Raw genomic sequence first — 19,715 nt, forward strand, 5'->3', positions numbered from 1 at the left:
AATTTAAACCGTAATTCTGAAATATTTAACCATTACTATATCTCGAAGAACTAAAAAAAATTAAAAAACAGAAAAGTTATAATTTTTTTTTATTTATTTTTCCGATTGTTCCTATAGGAGCTAAATGCTATAGTCGACCGATCCGGCTCGTTCCGTCTTATATACTACCTGCAACAGAAAGACAACTTTTGGGAAAGTTTCATGCAGATAGCTTTAAAACTGAGAGACTAGTTTGCGTAGAAACGGACATGGCTAGATCGACTCGCCTAGTGATGCTGATCAAAAATATATATACTTTATAGGGTCGGAGATGTCTCCTTCACTGCGTTGCAAACTTCTGATTGAAATTATAATACCCTCTGCAAGGGTATAAACATTTTTATTGTTCCCATAGGAGCTATATGATATGGTCGTCCGATTTTGACGAGATTTAAAACATAATTTTGAAATATTTAGCCATTGCTATATGTCGAAGAACTAAAAAAAAATTAAAAAACAGCGAAGTTTCTGTTTCTGACTGAAACAATAACACACTCATAGAAAAAATCAAGAATTTCGATGTCAATTCAAGAACGAACGATGTCAAAAGTAGGGTAAATTCGAATTTTTTTGATTCGAGAACGAAAGGCTATATTCAATTATAAATTATTCAATCCCGAAATTCTACTTTTTAGAATGAACGTCATCAGTCCAAGTTCTCAAAAGTGCTTGAAGAAAGTGCGAAAGTTGTTAATTTGAGTACGAAAAATTCTTAATGCACGTATGAAAGTTTCTTAACTTAAATTAAAAAAAAATTTTTTTTTGTCTCTTTCTCTTTTTTTTTTTCTCTTTGACTCCATATGAAATTAGAATGAAAGGGAATATGATAAATTGATATGTTAAGGAATCAGAAAAGCAAACCTTATTTTGTTTACTGCAAGTCGACCCAACCGGGATTCGAACCGAGGCCTTTGGATTCAAAGACGCATTAGTCGGCTGCACCACGCCCCTATAAGAATTCGAAGCAATTTGTTTGCAATCAAATAGCTTTTATTTGCTATACTTTTGAGGTCAACTAGATAAAAATTTAAATAAAAGAAGAACGTTAAAAAAAAAACATAAAAATCAAAAAAAAAAAAATTGATAACTTTGTCTGGGATTTGAGCTCGGGTTCTTAATAGCTTACCCAATGTTTGATGTTCCATTTTAAGAACGAATTGTTCTTGTTTTAAATTAATAGTTCTTGTGTTTTTGTTAAATTAATAATTTTTAATAAAGTTTACTGTTTTTAATAATTCTGATATTATTTACAAACACTATAAGCAGGGATAAAGCGAAAAATATCGTTTTCTGTATGTATTAAAAAAAAACATTTTAAAATATTATTATCAAGTATGACCCGTACTTATTCTGTACACGTTTGTTCTAAAAATTTTAAGAATTATTCGGCCGATTTTCAAGAACGTTCGTGCTAAAATTATTCGTTCTAATTTTTTCTGGGTGTACCCTCTGCAATTATACCCTTGCAGAGGGTATTATAATTTCAGTCAGAAGTTTGCAACGCAGTGAAGGAGACGTTTCCGACCCTATAAAGTATATATATTCTTGATCAGCATCACTAGTAGAGTCGATCTAGCCATGTCCGTCTGTCCGTCCGTCTGTCCGTCCGTTTATATGCAAACTATTCTCTCAGTTTTAAAGCTATCTGCATGATATCTTTCCCAAAAGTTGTCTTTCTATTGCAGGTAGTATATAAGTCGGAACGAGCCGGGTCGGACGACTATAGCATATAGCACCCATAGGAACAATCGGAAAAATAAATGAAAAAAAATTATAACTTTGCTGTTTTTTAATTTTTTGTTTAGTTCTTCGACATATAGTAATGGTAAAATATTTCCGATTTACGGTTTAAATTTCATTAAAATCGGACGACTATAGCATATAGCTCCCATAGGAACAACCGGAAAAATAAATGAAAAAAAATTATAACTTTGCTGTTTTTTAATTTTTTGTTTAGTTCTTCAAGATATAGTAATGGTTTAATATTTCAGAATTACGGTTTTAATTTCATCAAAATCGGACGACTATAGCATATAGCTCCCATAGGAACAATCGGAAAAATAAATGAAAAAAAATTATAACTTTTCTGTTTTTTTAATTTTTTGTTTAGTTCTTCGACATATAGCAATGTTTAATTATTTCAGAATTATGGTATAAATTTTATCAAAATCGGACGTCTATAGCATATAGCTCCCATAGAAATAATAAAAATATATAAAATAACTATCTAATAATTGAGCTGCAAATCATCATAGTTTCAATGTTTTTTTTTAGCACATACTCAAGTAAATCATAATTTAAATGTTTTCAAAAGTATTTAATTAATGCAATAGCTGCAAGTGTATATGAACTTCGGCTTGCCGAAGTTTGCTTTCCTTCTTGTTGAATTTTTTTTTAGTTCAGAAAATGTTCTTTTAACAATACATTTCTCCATTTCCAGTAATTTTAACAGCTAAAAAGGGTTTAGGTTCGATTATTTGTAATTTTTTGATGTAACGGCAAAAGCTGGGTAATATTTTACATGAATACTGACTCATTGAGAATACCATTTTAACGGCCATCCCATGCTTAAGTGTAACAAGAGAGAACGCTATAGTCGAGTTCTTCGACTATTAGATACCCGATACTCAGCTAACAAACTTCAAAATAAATATTCCCTCCCTTTGGCAAAATTACAAGCAAAGAGCGAGGACCACACCACCCCCCGCTACAACGACACTATCTTATGCAGAAGAGCTGCGGACCACACACGAAAATAGAGTTGGGTTGCTTATGAATGAGTGAACAAAAAAGAGTTGTTCAGTTTAATGAGTGAACTGAACATGTTCACAATTATTGATCTTTATGGTCACTGATCATATGAGCAAATGAACAACTGAGCAACTGAACAAGTGATTAACTGAACAACTAAACAATTCTTTTCGACGAATCAAATATTAACATGTAGCCATTTGTTTTCCCTTCGCAGAGGGTGTCTCTATGGACGGCCGTCCACGTAGTGAGGATAAGCACCGGAAAGCTTGCGCAAAGAGACTACTATATATACCCGCAACATTCGAAGTCAGCAAAGAACAGTCCGATCCTAATACATTTTATAGCAATCAAAAAGTATCGCTTTTATAAGAGTTTGTGCATACTAAAAGCTTAAGAAAGTCATTTGGTTCCGGAGAAATGGGGGTGAAAATCTTATATTGTAGCTGTTGGGGCCGGTGTAGCAAAAATGTCTACTTTTATGGCATGGCTGAATTCTGGCTTTAAATACGAGTCCAACAACACCTCAGTTATCTCAATTCGATCCGTTGAAAAGATATGCAATTGAAAACGGCAGTATACAATTCTTTTTATTTGCGAGCTATTGACATTACGCGACTTTTGATCTAAAACACATTTCTCCCTAAAAATTAGGTTTTGGGTGTTATTTAGCGGTTAAAAATACAACCTATTTCAGATCTTTTTAATTAGCATTTTATGCCTATTTGAATGATCCGAAATCTTTACTAAGCCAATTTGGTGGTGCAAAATTCTTATTAGAGCTTTTAAAAGTAAAATGGAAACATAAGCAAGGTTATTATAGACAAAAATAATGTTTTTTGATCAGGGGATTGAACTGTGTTCTTCGGTTCTTTCAAAGTCCACATAATATGAGGACTCATGTTTCTTTAATAAAAAATTTGATTTTAGGTCTCCTGCACAATTGATTAACAACATCTAACAAACGAGTTACAAATATATACAAGTTTTTTTTTACTCAATAAGGCAAAAAAAAACAGTAAATTGCTATTTTAGAAAATGTAAAAATAACTAACATTCCTTCAAACGTTCCGACAGCTACATATTAATAAAAACAAGAAAGGAAGCAAACTTCGGCAAGCCGAAGTTCACATACCCTTGCAGCTATTGCAAAAATTAAATATTCTTGAAGACATTAAAATTATGATTTACTTGCGTGTATGTTTAAAAGCATTGAAGCAATGATGATTTACAGCTCAATTATTTTTGTTCCTATGGCAGCTATATGATATCGTTTTCCGATTTTAATAAAACTAAAAGCATAATTCTGAACTGTCAAATAATTAAATAATAAAAAAGAATTTCTAAAAAATATTACAAAATAAAACAGTTAAATTTTTTAAAATTTTTTTTTATACCCTTGCAGAGGGTATTATAATTTCAGTCAGAAGTTTGCAACGCAGTGAAGGAGACGTTTCCGACCCTATAAAGTATATATATTCTTGATCAGCATCACTAGGAGAGTCGATCTAGCCATGTCCGTCTGTCCGTCCGTTTCTACGCAAACTAGTCCCTCAGTTTTAAAGCTATCTGCATGGAACTTTCCAAAAAGTTGTCTTTCTATTGCAGGTAGTATATAAGTCGGAACGAGCCGGATCGGACGACTATATCATATAGCTCCCATATGCACAATCGAAAAAATAAATAAAACAAGAAGGAAAGCAAACTTCGGCAAGCCGAAGTTCATATACCCTTGCAGTTATTGCATTAATTAAATACTTTTGAAAACATTTAAATTATGATTTACTTGAGTATGTGCTAAAAAAAAACATTGAAACTATGATGATTTGCAGCTCAGTTATTAGATAGTTATTTTATATATTTTTATTATTTCTATGGGAGCTATATGCTATAGACGTCCGATTTTGATAAAATTTATACCATAATTCTGAAATAATTAAACGTTGCTATATGTCGAAGAACTAAAAAATAAAATTAAAAAACAGCAAAGCTATAATTTTTTTTCATTTATTTTTCCGATGGTTCCTATGGGAGCTATATGCTATAGTCGTCCGATCCGGCTCGTTCCGACTTATATACTACCTGCAATAGAAAGACAACTTTTGGGAAAGTTTCATGCAGATAGCTTAAAAACTGAGAGACTAGTTTGCATATAAACGGACGGACAGACGGACATGGCTAGATCGACTCTACTAGTGATGCTGATCAAGAATATATATACTTTGCAAACTTCTGACTGAAATTATAATACCCTCTGCAAGGGTATAAAAAATTAGTACTTTGCTGTTTTGAAAATTTTTTTTTTAGTTCTTCGACATATAGTAATGGTTAAATATTTCAGAATTACGGTTTAAATTTCTCAAAATCGGACGACTATATCATATAGCTCCCATAGGAACAATCGGAAAAAAAAAAAAAATTATAACTTTGCTGTTGTTTAATTTTATTTTTTAGTTCTTCGACATATAGTAATGGTTAAACATTTTAGAATTATGGTTTAAATTTCATCAAAATCGGACGACTATATCATACAGCTCCCATAAAAAAATATCAAACAAAATCATCTCTTGACGAGGTAAAATTAACGTGACAATCGCACTTAGAACTCCAAAAACTTCTGATATCACATTTTGAGCCGACTATGTTGTTTTACCAAAAAAAAAATAGGTTTTTTATTTCATCAGTTATTTAATCGGAACAGAGCTGCACAACAAAATCAGCCTTGTTAATTTAAAATTTCAAAGCAGCGTGAATAAAAAAAATATATTTTTATTTTTGATAAAACAAATAATATTCGTCACAAAATCTGATAACATATGCTTTTGGAGTTGAAGGTGCGATCGTCACACCAATTTTACCTCGTCAAGAGATGATTTTCTTTTTATATCCTTGCAGAGGGTATTATAATTTCAGTCAGAAGTTTGCAACGCAGTGGAGGAGGCATCTCCGACCCTGTAAAGTATATATTCTTGATCCGCATCACTAGAAGAGTTGCTCTAGCTATGTCCGTCTGTCCGTCTTTCAGCTTTAAATCTATCTGCATGAAACTCACAAGAGTTGTTTTCCTGATGCATGTAGTACATAAGTCGGAACGACCCGGATCGGACGACTATAGCATATAGCGCCAATGGGAACAATTGGAAAAATAAATAAAAACAAATTATAACTCTGCTGCTTTTACAATTTTTTTAGTTCTTCGAGGTGTAGTAATGGTGAAATAATTTAGAACTACGGTTTGAGTTTCATTAAAATCGGACGACTATATCATAACGCTTCCATGGGAACAATCGAAATACTTAAATACAATTAAACTTAAAAATAATTTAACTTCTCTATTTTTTAATTTTGTTTTGAAAAATCTGTTGGAAATACTATTAATTTGATAGTTCGGATTTACGTTTTTATTTTAATTCTAATCGGAAAACGATATCATATTGCTGTCATAGGAACGATCGAATAATAAAGCTGAAAATAATCATGGCATTAATGTTTTCAATCATATACGCATATAAATCGAAATTTAAGTGTTTGCTTCCTTTCTTGTTCTTTATATTTTTTAAAGCCTGTTCGCCAAATAAAATGCCTTGTGAAAAGAGGTAAACACATCTGTTTAAATATTCCTAAGTTTTTTTAACTTAAGATATGATGAAAATTTAAATGCAAATATAAGCAATGGCATCTAAAAAATTTAATTTTAAGAGTCCCAATGAAGATATCTTAAGATAAAACTTTGAATGTTGTTATTTGTTTCAAACCTCGTTAGAAACGATACAGATATGCTTAGATAAGTCTATACTAACATTATGATATAATTTTTTTTTTATATTTATATATAAATTATATCATATAGCTTTTATGTGAACAACCAGTAAAATAAATTTAAAAAAATTATAACGTCGCTGTTTTTAAATTATTTTTTTTATATTATTTTTATATTAAAGTTTTTATATTAAAGTGACATATTTTACAACTAAGCTCTCAATATTATTTAAATTGGAAGGCTATGTAAAAGAGCTCCCATAGGAACATTCGGAAATATAAATGAAATATTTTGCAATAGCTTCAATTCTTCTTAGAAATCATTTATTTTCCCAAAGCATGTATAAAAGAATTAAAGAATTTGTTTAAATGTAAAAGGTATTTAAATGCAATTAAAATTTTATAAATGTTTGGCTTTTTAAGGCGATAATTTCTATCATCCAATCAAAGTAATATTTAGACAGAAACTAAATAATAAACTAGGTAAAATCCAAAATTTGTTGATTTTAGGAAAAATATAATGGAAAAATAACATAACATGTTTGCCTGAATTTATATGACAGACAAATTTTTGGAGAAAGTTCTCTCAAATTGAAAAAAAGATCAATGCAAGATGGCAACTTAAGTAGCCTCAATTAGAGGGAATTGAAAATGTAAGAGGGAATTGAAAATGTTGAACAAAATTTGATGGATATTTCCCTGCTCATTTAAATCAGTTATTGTAAAAATCAAAAAATGCACTCTTGGTCGTTTGGTAAACACAAGCGTAAAGATATTACTAAAAATGACATTGACATGAAATTTGGGCAGATGTCATTAACAGTCCTGCCAACTCAAGAAAAAAACTAGCCCGAAATGTTTGCCAACATTAGTGCACTAATAATATTAACATGTTATTGTTTTTTTGGTTTTTTACATCAAATTTACAAAAAAAACTTTAAAATATTTTGATATCAATGCATCGAAATGACGCATTTTACGTTTTTAAAGTTTTCAAGGTATCATAAATTGATACGGTATTTCACCCGAATGAGTATAATTTCTTATCAATTTTTTTCTGTGTAGCCTCCTTTAGCCACGGCATTTTCTGACGCCAAGACAATCCGATTGGCCAGCTTCCATTACACCCACGCTCCGCCGGAATTCGTTGTTACCGTCCTCCTGTCCACCTAATGGATTGCAAGCGCAGTTAATACCGATCGAAGAAGAAGGCACTAAAAGTGTGCCAAGTTGGTAACTCTAAACCAGATTAACGAACCGCGCTCGGGAGCAAGGGCAATTAAAAACTCAACCGCAACACCGTTGTTAATGACAGTCGGAGGGAGGGGCAGGATCCAGTTCGGTCTGAAGTTGACCACGTGTGACAAATTGACGCTTTTTAATTTTGCCTGCACCCACACCACTTAAAACAAAAAGTGCGACACGGATTCGAGCACGAACCCCTGTTTCTCAATTTGTTAGTTGATTGATGACTTCTTAGCGATTGTGGTTGTTCTTTGTGCTCTGTAAGGTGTTTCCATTTTGCATGCAAAAGCATCGACCTGATTAATTGTCTCGCACAATCAAGAGGGGTAAGAGGATTGAAGCTCTGCACTGGAAAAAAGCGGGTTTATGATCATTTAAGTAATTTTTTAAATACAAAAATACTTTTTTATTTTTAAAGTCGGCCAAAATTTGATGTTCTTAACTAGGGATTTAAGCCGAATGAAATATCTGTTTCGGTTACTATTACGGTTACAAACAATATAACTACTTTGATTACGATTTCGGTGTTTTAAAAATGTATATATACTGTACCGCACCAAAGCTTCAAATTTAGTTGCTTTTACATATTAACTTGTGTACGCTTAAAAACTTTAGATTACCAAATCATTAGTATATACTTCCCGACATTTTTTTTAAACTAAGTACACCAACTTAAATTTTTGACTTTGTCACACGAGTAACCTTTTCGGTAGGGACTGAACATTAACATTAACATTAATAAAAAACAAGAAAGGAAGCAAACTTCGGCAAGCCGAAGCCCTTGCAGTTATTGCAAGAATTAAATATTTTTGAAAACATTAAAATTATGATTTAGTTGCGTATATATTTAAAAACATTGAAGCTATGATGATTTGCAGCTCAATTATTAGATAGTTAATTTATATATTTTTAATTATTTCTATGGGAGCTGTATGATATAGTCGTCCGATTTTGATTTGAACCGTAATTCTGAATTATTTAACCATTACTATATGTCGAAGAACTAAAAAAAAAATAAAAAACAGCAAAGTTATAATTTTTGTTGTATTTTTTTTCTAATTGTTCCTATGGGAGCTATATGATATAGTCGTCCGATTTTGATGAAATTTAAACCATAATTCTGAAAAATTTAACCATTACTATATGTCGAAGAACTAAAAAAAAAATTTAAAAACAGCAAAGTTATAATTTTTTTTTATTTATTTTTTCGATTGTTCCTATGGGAGCTATATGCTATAGTCGGCCGATCCGGCTCGTTCCGACTTATATACTACCTGCAATAGAAATACAACTTTTGGAAAAGTTTCATTCAGATAGCTTTAAAACTGAGAGACTAGTTTGCGTAGAAACGGACGGACAGACGGACGGACAGACGGACATGGCTAGATCGACTCGCCTAGTGATACTGATCAAGAATATATATACTTTATAGGGTCGGAAATGTCTCCTTCACTGCGTTGCAAACTTCTGACTGAAATTATAATACCCTCTGCAAGGGTATAAAAACCCCGGATGTTTACAGCAAGCGCAGCCACCCCCGGAAATAGCTCAAATACAGTCCAGCAGCCCCACACCTCCACTCTATCATCGCTCGCCAAAAAAAGCTTTCACATGAGCTAAATTTTTAAACAACACTGTGCTACATTTAAGGGTTTTGATATAGTCGGGATGTACATTTTTTTTCATTTTCCAAATAGATTTAAAATTTTATAAAAACCAAAAAACTTATAAAACAGCTGCCTTGGAACCGATCGAATTTAATAAAAATCTACGTTTTTTGATAGTTTTTAACATTTATATCCTTTTAAATTTTTTTTTAGCTGAGACTCTCATGTAAATTAAGGAAAAATTACCTAAACAGCTACCTTAGTCCATAAGGTCTGTTAAATGACATTTATTAAGACCAACTTTAAGGTTACAAGTTCATTATTATTTCAATTAAAGAATTTTTACTTTAATCAATGAATGTTTTGTTGGATGTATGCCATAATGATTATTGAAGCATAAATCAGTCTTAAATCAAGCCTTTTTCGCGGTGTGCACTTTATTTAAGAAATTATGTGCATGTCTGGTTGCCGATAAGTAGCAGTCGGAGCTCATAATAGAGTTGAAGTGGCGCTTGGACTTGGAGCCAACCAAATCAAAATGTTAATGACACTCTTAAAACAGTTATCAGGGCAGGTCCCAGCCTCAAAAGGAGATCTGACTACTTGACCGAGCCTTTTAACATTTTTGCCATACCCATCCTCGACGTTGCTGTTAAGTTGTCATTTCCATTATGACCATGTCGCTTTAGCATTTAACAAATAGTTGAGACATTTACAAGCGGTGATAAGCGGCCAGCGGATCGTATACTTATCGTTCCTCAACTCACACTGGCATGGGCACTCCAAATGCTCGACCATTTTGTGTTAATGTATTTATGCCCGAGAGCTAATTGATGTCGCCTTTATGTGGCCAGGCAGCAAGGCTTGATATTAATTTGGACAGCGTATCCACGCCTGTCATGCATTAATCAAAGACAGGGGCCATAAAGCCTCATAAATATATGTTACATCTAGTCGTGGCCCACACAAACTCCAGTCTATTCCATAATTGCCTGGCGCTTTTGACATCCAACACGATAATAAGAGAAGACCAGTCAACGGCGCATCATATAGTTATTAGGAAGGCAACGAAGACACAAAGAACTTAGGACCGGATGTGGATGATGCGCATGGTCGGTTGTGACCGCGATTATTACGGAGTCTCGGTCTCTGAGCGACTGTATTGACAAGCCGCCAACCTCCGTGAATGAAGACCCAGAAAAATGGTAAAACGATAAAGCCAAGAAACACGCGGTCGTGAGTTCAACAAAGTAACCCATTGAGAACATAAGTATGCGAGGTATGATATACTGTGTTTACACTATAGCCATTCATGCAATCATATCAAGAAATGGGGAAAATCGGGTGTGTACAAACACCATATCATGTATTCGCTTACACAAATTTGAACATGAATTCAGAACAAATTCATGAAATAATGAGGTGCAGTCTACACTTTACACTCTTGGTATCTCTGCTTATATTATTGCATGCATTCGATTGTGTCGCATAGCCAGGGGCTATTTTGATTTCATGTTTCATAGCATAAACACAGTAATAGAGCCCAGGGAGAAAATTAAACCTCGTCAGTGGGGATTTTATTAAATTAAAAAAAATCGTACAGAGCAATTTGAAATCGATTTGTAATTGAAAAATTATCATTTTTGTCGAACATAAAAAATTTGTATATATAGTATAAGTATTACGGAAAAAAAAACAAGAAAGAAAGCAAACTTGGGCCAGCAACTATATTCCGGTTTTTATAACTATCAAGCTAATCGAATCGTCTGTTGATACTCATCAAGAATATATATTCTTTATAGGGTCGGAAGTGTGCCCTTTACTGCGTTGTGCCCTTCACCTGTTGAAGGCCATAACAAGATAAGACTTAAAATCATCACACAGAAATGGAGCGATAAGACTTCAATGGCCAATCCTCACCTTACCCACAGTTACCAACAATTTATTTAACTAAAATATAGAAAAAGAAAATTTTTCAATGGTCGTATTCAGCAGAACAACATGATCATTGATTTTTACGCTCCTTTTTTGCTGTTCATGATGGAAGAGTTTTTGCAACATGATCAGTGATCATACGCATTCAGAAGAACTATCGCAAGAAATCCATCAGAGATCAGTGATCATGTTGTTTTATTACAAATTAAAATACAAACCAGCAAGATATGATCGGAAAACCAAGATCACATGAGGACACGAGAACTGATAGCCAAAAGCAATAGGGATATCAGCAGGATTACTGCAGTCATCATCGGCCATTGGGCTTTGGCACGCACGCTATGAAGATGGGACTGCCGTGTAAGACGATCTGCAGAAGCAGATTCCTATATGAGGCAGGATGGTACTAACGGAAACGCAGTTACAACAGTTAAGGAGGGTGTGAATCAAAACGGAGCCCAGCTCTACTTGGAGATTTTAAGTCAGAACCTCATCAATTACACCAACACCATTTTTACACCATCCATCTCTAGCTAAAAGCACCAAATGAATCAGGCACACTTAAAATCAGGAGAAAGAATATTTCACAATTACGTTTTTAGTTTCATTAAAATTGACTTTCTCTATGGAAGGAAGTAAATGTAGTGACGATGTGCACTAGAAGAGTGTTTATAGAATTGAAAATCTGCTGTATTGGTCCGACCGTGTCGAGTAATAAGCCAATCGAAAGGTGTCGCTAAAAAAACAAGAAAGAAAGCAAACTTCGGCAAACCGAAGTTCATATACCCTTGCAGCTATTGCAAAACTTAAATATTCTTGAGAAAATTAAAATTTTGATTGACTTGCGTATATGTTAAAAAACATTGAAGTTATGATGATTTCCAGCTCAATTATTTCATAGTTCCTATGGCAGCTATATGTAATCGTTTTCCGATTTTAATAAAATTATAAACGTATTTCTGAACCGCCAAATTATTAATAAGTCAACAAAAATTTCTAAAAAATATTATAAAATAATAAAGTTAAATTAAAAATTTTTTTTTTTTATATTTTTGTTGTTCGCATGGGAATTTGATGAAATTTAAACCGTAATTCTGAAATATTTAACCATTACGACATATAGTAAGAACTAAAACAAAAATCAAAAAGCTATAGTCCTCCGATTCAGCTCGTTCCGTCTTATATACTATCTGTAATAGAAAGACAACTTTTGGGAAAGTTTCATGCAGATAGCTTTAAAACTGAGAGACTAGTTGCGTAGAAACCGACGGACAGACAAACGGACGGAGAGACGAACATGGCTAGATCGACTCTTCTAGTGATGCTGATCAAGAATAAATATACTTTATAGGGTCCGAAACGTCTCCTTCACTGCGTTGCAAACTTCTGACTGAAATTATAATACCCTCTGCAAGGGTATAAAAAGGAATTGCATCCTAAGACTTAAGGAAAACTGTTTGGTTAACTTAAAAATACGTTTTTGATATATCTCAAAATGGAAATTATTGGGTTTCTGTTTGTCAGTTGAAAAAGATTTTAAAGATTTATTTTAGAAAGCTACAGATAATTGCTATATGTAGTTAAATGTTTGGTTAAATATATTGTCAAATGCTTATCACGCTTCCTTAACATACCTAATCTAATGGAAGATATAGAATTATTTTATACTTTATATTTTTTTTTACACATTTTTGCAATCTTTTGTAAACGGTTCTAGCGATTTTTGCTTTACTTTTTACGTATGTATAAAGCCCCTAAGATTCCTCAAGTTTTGGTAAGTTAGCAAAATATGTTAACCAATATCTTAAAACAACAGAAAACTTTTTTATTTATTTGGATATCCTTGCACAAGGTATTATAATTTCCGTCAAAAGGAGACAATCCCGACCCTATAAAGTATATATATTTTTTATAAGCATCACAAGGACAGTCGATCTAGCCAAGTCCGTCTGTTTGTCCACCCGTTTCTACGCAAACTGGTCTCCCTTAAAACTTTCTATTGCTAGTCGAAACGAGCCGGATCGGAAGACTATATCATATAGCTCCCTTGGGAACAACCGGGAAAAACATGAAAAATTATAACTTTGCCGTTTTTCAATTGATTAAAATATACTTTTACACAAAGTAATGATTTATTGTTTCAGATATACGGTTGTAATTTTATTAAAATCGGACAATGATACAAAATAAAATCCAGATTTATGATGTTTTAAAATGTATTTAATTTTTGGAATAGCTGCAAGATAATACAAACTTCGGCAAAAGTATTTTGTTAAAATAAATTCGTACCAAAATTTTAAATAAAATTTTATTTTGAAAAAAAAACATGGTAATAATATTGGGGTACTTTGACTTTATTTAAAACAAAAACTTTTGCAATAAAATCACCTCTTAGCGAGGTAAAAATTCGTGACGTTCGCACCTTCAACATAACAAATTTCTGGAATCAAGTTTTGTGACGAAAAATGAATAAACATTCGACTAAATAAATACATCTTTTACACCTTCGGCACCCTGGGATAGAAACTGTAGGCAAAATACCTGGCTGAAGCGGTGAGAATGGAAGCATTTTAAAATATATGGATCCCATTAGAACAGTTGGTTTGCTTTTTTTTTTTCGTTTTTTTCGAAACTAAAAAAATGCTGCTTCAACAATGATTTGCCTTAAAACGATTTGCGCATAATCGGAACGAACTTAGTTTACGTAAACGAAAAAATACTTCATCAAATAATGAAAATCTTTTAATAAAATTAAATAATAATAAAATTAAAAAACTTACAAAGTTTGCTTTTTTGGATTTTTTTAGCTATTTTGAAAAATTCTTCCAAATATGAAATTCTTTCAATTAAAGTACAATTGGAAGGAAGAGCCGTTAAAAATTTGTACTAATTAAATGAATTAAAGATTATTTGTAAAAAATACTTTCTGTCCGTCCTTTCAAGTGGTTCAAGTCCACGACTAAAGTTTGCTTGGATCTGGCTAAAGACAATGTTGAGAGTTCAGGTCGGCATATGTACATTTTTTCACGTTTGTTTGGAAGAAGTAAGTGGTTAACTGAATTAAATGGAAGTGGTTTATAAAAGAGGGATATTCATATTGGAGGATTAAATTTGAATATAAAGATAAAAAGGTATAAAAGGGCTTATGGCAAAGGAAAAACACTTTAATTGTGTTTTTATTACTTTCGCTTATATATGCGTTTCTAAAAGCTCCGCACAAAAATCGAAGGCCGAGTACATGGATGCTTTGATCCAAAATAATTACTATTTAAACAAAAAACAAGAAAGGAAGCAAACTTCGGCAAACCGAAGTTCATATACCCTTGCAGCTATTGCAAAAATTAAATATTCTTGAAAACATTAACATTATGATTGACTTGCGTATATGTTATAAAACATTTAAGTTATGATGATTTCCAGCTCAAATATTTCATAGTTCCTATGGCAGCTATATGATATCTTTTTCCGATTTTATTAATATTAAAAGCGAAATTCTGAACTGTAAAATTATAAATTAGTCAACAAAAATTTCTAAAAAATATTACAAAATAATAAAGTTAAATTTAAAAAAAAAAAATTTGTAATATTTTTTTGTTCTCTGGGAGCTCTGTTATAGTCGTGCGATTTTTATGAAATTTAAACCATAATTCTAAAATATTTAACCATTACGACATGTATTAAGAACTATAACCAAAAATCAAAAGATAGCAAAGTTATAGTTTTTATACCCTTGCAAAGGGTATTATAATTTCAGTCAGAAGTTTGCAACGCAGTGAAGGAGCCATCTCCGACCCTATAAAGTATATATATTCTTGATCAGCATCACTAGGAGAGTCGATCTAGCCATGTCCGTCTGTCCGTCTGTCCGTCCGTCTGTCCGTCTGTCCGTCCGTTTCTACGCAAACTAGTCTCTCAGTTTTAAAGCTATCTGCATGAAACTTTCCCAAAGTTGTCTTTCTATTGCAGGTAGTATATAAGTCGGAACGAGCCGGATCGGACGACTATAGCATATAGCTCCCATAGGAACAATCGGAAAAATAAATGAAAAAAAATTATAACTTTGCTGTTTTTAATTTTTTTTTTTAGTTCTTCGACATTTAGTAATGGTTTAATATTTCAGAATTATGGTTTAAATTTTATCAAAATCGGACGACTATAGGATATAGCTCCCATAGGAACAATCGGAAAAATAAATGAAAATAAAATATAAAATAAAATCGGAAAATGAAAATGTTCTTCGACATTTAGTAGTGGTTTAATATTTCAGAATTACGGTTAAAATTTCATCAAAATAGGACGACTATATCATATAGCTCCCATAGAAATAATAAAATTATATAAAATAACTACCTAATAATTGAGCTGCAAATCATCATTGCCTCAATGTTTTTAGACATATACGCAAGTAAATCATAATTTTAATGTTTTCAAAAATATTTAATTCTTGCAATAGCTGCAAGGGTATATAAACTTCGGCTTGCCGAAGTTTGCTTCCTTTCTTGTTTATTTATTTTTCCGATTGATTCTATGGGAGCTATATGCTATAGTCGTCCGATCCGGCTCGTTCCGACTCATATATTACCTGCAATAGAAATACAACTTAGAAAGACAACAACTATCATGCAGATAGCTTTAAAACTGAGAGACTAGTTTGTGTAGAAACGGAGAGACAGACGGACGGATATGGCTAGATCGACTCTTCTAGTGATGCGGATCAAGAATATATATACTTTATAGGGTCGGAAACGTCTCCTTAACTGCGTTGTAAACTTCTGATTGAAATTACAATACGCTCTGCAAGGGTATTTATATATATATTTTTATGTTTATGAGATTTTGTTTTCGTTTTTTCCTGGGTCCAATTCTATGTCGGCTCTTTATTACAATGCATTTCAAGTGATAATTTCATTGCAAAGGCAATGGCAATCAAAACCTTCTGAAGAGCACGGCTTCGATTCCAGATTATTTATTGCAGTTCTTTTGAGATTTCAGTCCGACACGTAGCATCACCAAGTTAGGTGTACATCTTTGCGTAATTCTCACAAAGCGTTTTGTTTAAAATTGGTTTGGTTTTTTAAGATAATTTAACCGCAAACCGACTAAAACGATAGGCCCAGCCCCATTTGGGACCAACCGTTTATAAAGCCCAGGTTTGAAGTTAAACTCTGAGAAAGAACTTCAGCGCGATTTAACATACCCTAAAACAAAAACGAACTGAAAATTGGACACGGCGCATCAGGCAGGCACGTTTCGTATTAAGCAAATGCCAGAGACTCGAGTTATATCCAGGTTGAACCTGTGATTGGATTGGACTGGGACATGACGGCTATGAAATCGCCAAGACTTGGACATACAATCGCATTCACAGCGTACCAATTCCAAATAGCCATCCATCGTTTTGATCATCAACAAGTCAACGTCATCATCAGCGGGCGAGGGAATTGCTGATTGCCGCAAAATCATTTTTGCATTTCGAGCGGCAACAAAAGCTCTTTGAGCTGATGTTGATGAAAACGATTTTAAATTATTTTATTGCAATTGCAAAATTGTATTGCCCGACTGGTTTGCTTTCAGCTGTGCTTCCATGGCAGACTGAGTTCGGACTTACCGCAATGCCGCATGGCTATATCAATTTTTTGTGCTTTTTCTGTTTTATTGCTACTCCATTAAAATTGAATACACTTGTTTGTGTTGCTGTGTGCCATTTCTGTTGCTATTGCTTTTGCTCTGTAGGCTGTTATTGCTGAAAATATAATTATGGTTATTACGCTAAAACGATTGTGTTATTGTTGTTAAATTAAAAATTACTGATTATTCAGCATACAATACTTACAATACCCTTGCAGGTATTGCAAAAATTAAATATTCTTTAAAACATCTAAAATCCGAATTATATGCATATATGGTTACAAAAATTAAAGCTATGATGGTATGGTAGCTATTTTATATTCTTTTTTACGAATTAAATAAAATTGCAAGTGTAATTTTAAATATCAAACCATTACATTTTCCAAAATAATTAAAAACAAGAAAGGAAGCTAGCTTCGGCAAGCCGAAGTTTATATACCCTTGCAGATATTGCAAAAACTAAATATTCTTGAAAACTTTAAAATTATGATTTACTTGCGTATACGTTTAAAAACATTGTAGATATGATGATTTGCAGCTTGATTATTAGATAGTTCCTATAGCAGCTATATGATATCGGTTGCCGATTTTAATAAAATTTAAAGCGTAATTATGAACTTTCAAATTATTAATAAGTCAAAAAGTATTAAAATAAAAATTAAATTAGAAAAGTTACATTTTTTCTAATTTTTTAAAATATTTTTGTTGTTATCATGAAAGCTTTAAGTTATAGTCGTCCGATTTTGATAAAATTTAAACCGTAATTCTGAAATATTTAACTATTACTATATGTCGAAGAATGCAGATATTCCGTTAGAAATAATATAAAGAGTTTTGAAGCAACATCGAGTTTGGAGAAATCTCGCGATCAGGACGTCCAAGGGCATTAAATGACCGCGAGCGCATTCTGGTGATCGGCAAATTAAAGTTGGACCAAAAACAAGTGCATGGCATGATCGCCGCTAAGGTAAGGATCGAGTTCGGAAAGTAAATTTGTCCTCAGACTGTTAGAAGGGCCCTGTACGAATAAACGACCAGTGTCGTGTTGCTAGGCGAATATTAATTCCAGTTAAAACTTATTGAATTTAAGATAATCAGGCCAAGTGTGCCTAGACTTTTGTTGCGCCAAAAGAAGACCTTTTCTGTTTTAAGTTTAAATTGTTTTGAAAACATAATAAATGCATGTGTTGCTATGCCATCACTTTAGTTGACCACTGAATATACTACCTGCTACAGGAAGACAACTTTTGGGAAAGTTTCATGCAAAGAGCTTTAGAACTGGACGGGCAGACAGGCGGACATGGCTAGGTCGACTCTCCTAGTGATGCTGATCCAGAATAGATATTCTTTATAGGGTCGGAGATGTCTACTTCACCGCGTTGCAAGCTTCTGAAACTATTAAAGAAAATTTGTATGTTTCCCTCGTTTAAATATTTCTATGTTGCTTACAGTGTACAACATTTTTGAGGTATAAAACTTTTTTTTTGACTGCAATCTTAGCTTTGGATTCTGAAATTACTAATCGGTACTAGTTAAAACCCATTTCCGTTTTTTTGGCTTGTTATATTTGTGGTTTATGATGTCTTAAATTTTCAATGACTTACTTGTAAGTCTTGGTTCAAGCAGCGCTAAATCCAATTACTAATAATAAACGCAAATCGGAAAAACCAAAGAGTTACAACTTTTTTAGTAGCATAACAGAACGTTACGGTCATAAATAACAGTGAATACATGTTCAAGATCATGACGCGTAATGTAAGCAACCAGGAAAAAAAACAAAGACAGTATGCTAAAATAAAGGACATATTTTTGTGATTAAATTAACGGTCAACAGTAAAAAAAAGCAAAAACAAACTTCACGGTTTTTGAGTCTTTGTTGAATTGATTATGCGCTAAATTAACCCGTTACTCGTAAAGTAGTGTAGGGTATTGAGTAAAGCATTTTTTTTCTTGATAAGGATTATAAGGCGTAATTGTCCATGGATGGATATCTAGGGAAAGACCAAAAATGCGAATACACTGGAGTCGAGATACGGGTGGAACGTTTTACATGGAATGAACCCAGATTCTTTTTAGTGCAAATATCAGACGAGTATATATATATATTCTTAATTTAAGTTTTGCCGGCTCGAAGTCAAGGTTTTTTGGTGAAAAATTAACAACAACAGTTTTTTATTATTTTCGATACATTTCGGCTGCAACCGTCTTCGGGGCAACTATTAGGACATAAAAACACTTATTAAAAATAATTATAAGAACATACATTATTTACACGTCTTATTTTCTTTTAGAAGATGTCTGTATGAACGCAGCTCTCAGTGTCTGTTTTGTAGATCAGTCTTATGATTGTTGGTATGTTTATTATATGTGACATTTCTATGGTAATCCTTTTTCTTGTTCCAAAATTGTTGTTGCAACGAAGTTTGGCGAGGCGCCGCTGGTCTTACAGTGGGCCAAAAGTGCTTTTTTTTGTGTGCTGATTTGGTGCCTCAATATTAGAGCCGAATCGGCATCACATTTACCGGCTGAGACCTTGGCCATCAGAAGATTCCGGATTCCGGACTAAATGAATACAAATTCAACTAAATAAAGTCATTTTTAAAATATTCCCATTCGGAATGATGCGATATAAAATGCCTGTCTAGGCAAACACCTGGCTAAAGTGGTCAAAGTGAAAACATTTTAAAAGTGTATTTACTTAGTCGAATTTTCAAAACTTGAACTAGAACTGTAGAACTCTATCAAATACCC

General features: G+C 32.8%; 1 pseudogene; it reads right to left on the reverse strand.

Moving 5' to 3' along the window:
* Positions 1–17,201, reverse strand: part of LOC128265750 (uncharacterized) — a 37,737-nt pseudogene extending 20,536 nt beyond the window's left edge.
* Between the last annotated feature and the right edge of the window lie 2,514 nt (positions 17,202–19,715).

This window comes from Drosophila gunungcola, chromosome 3R (assembly GCF_025200985.1).
Source record: "Drosophila gunungcola strain Sukarami chromosome 3R, Dgunungcola_SK_2, whole genome shotgun sequence".
Lineage (NCBI taxonomy): Eukaryota > Metazoa > Arthropoda > Insecta > Diptera > Drosophilidae > Drosophila > Drosophila gunungcola.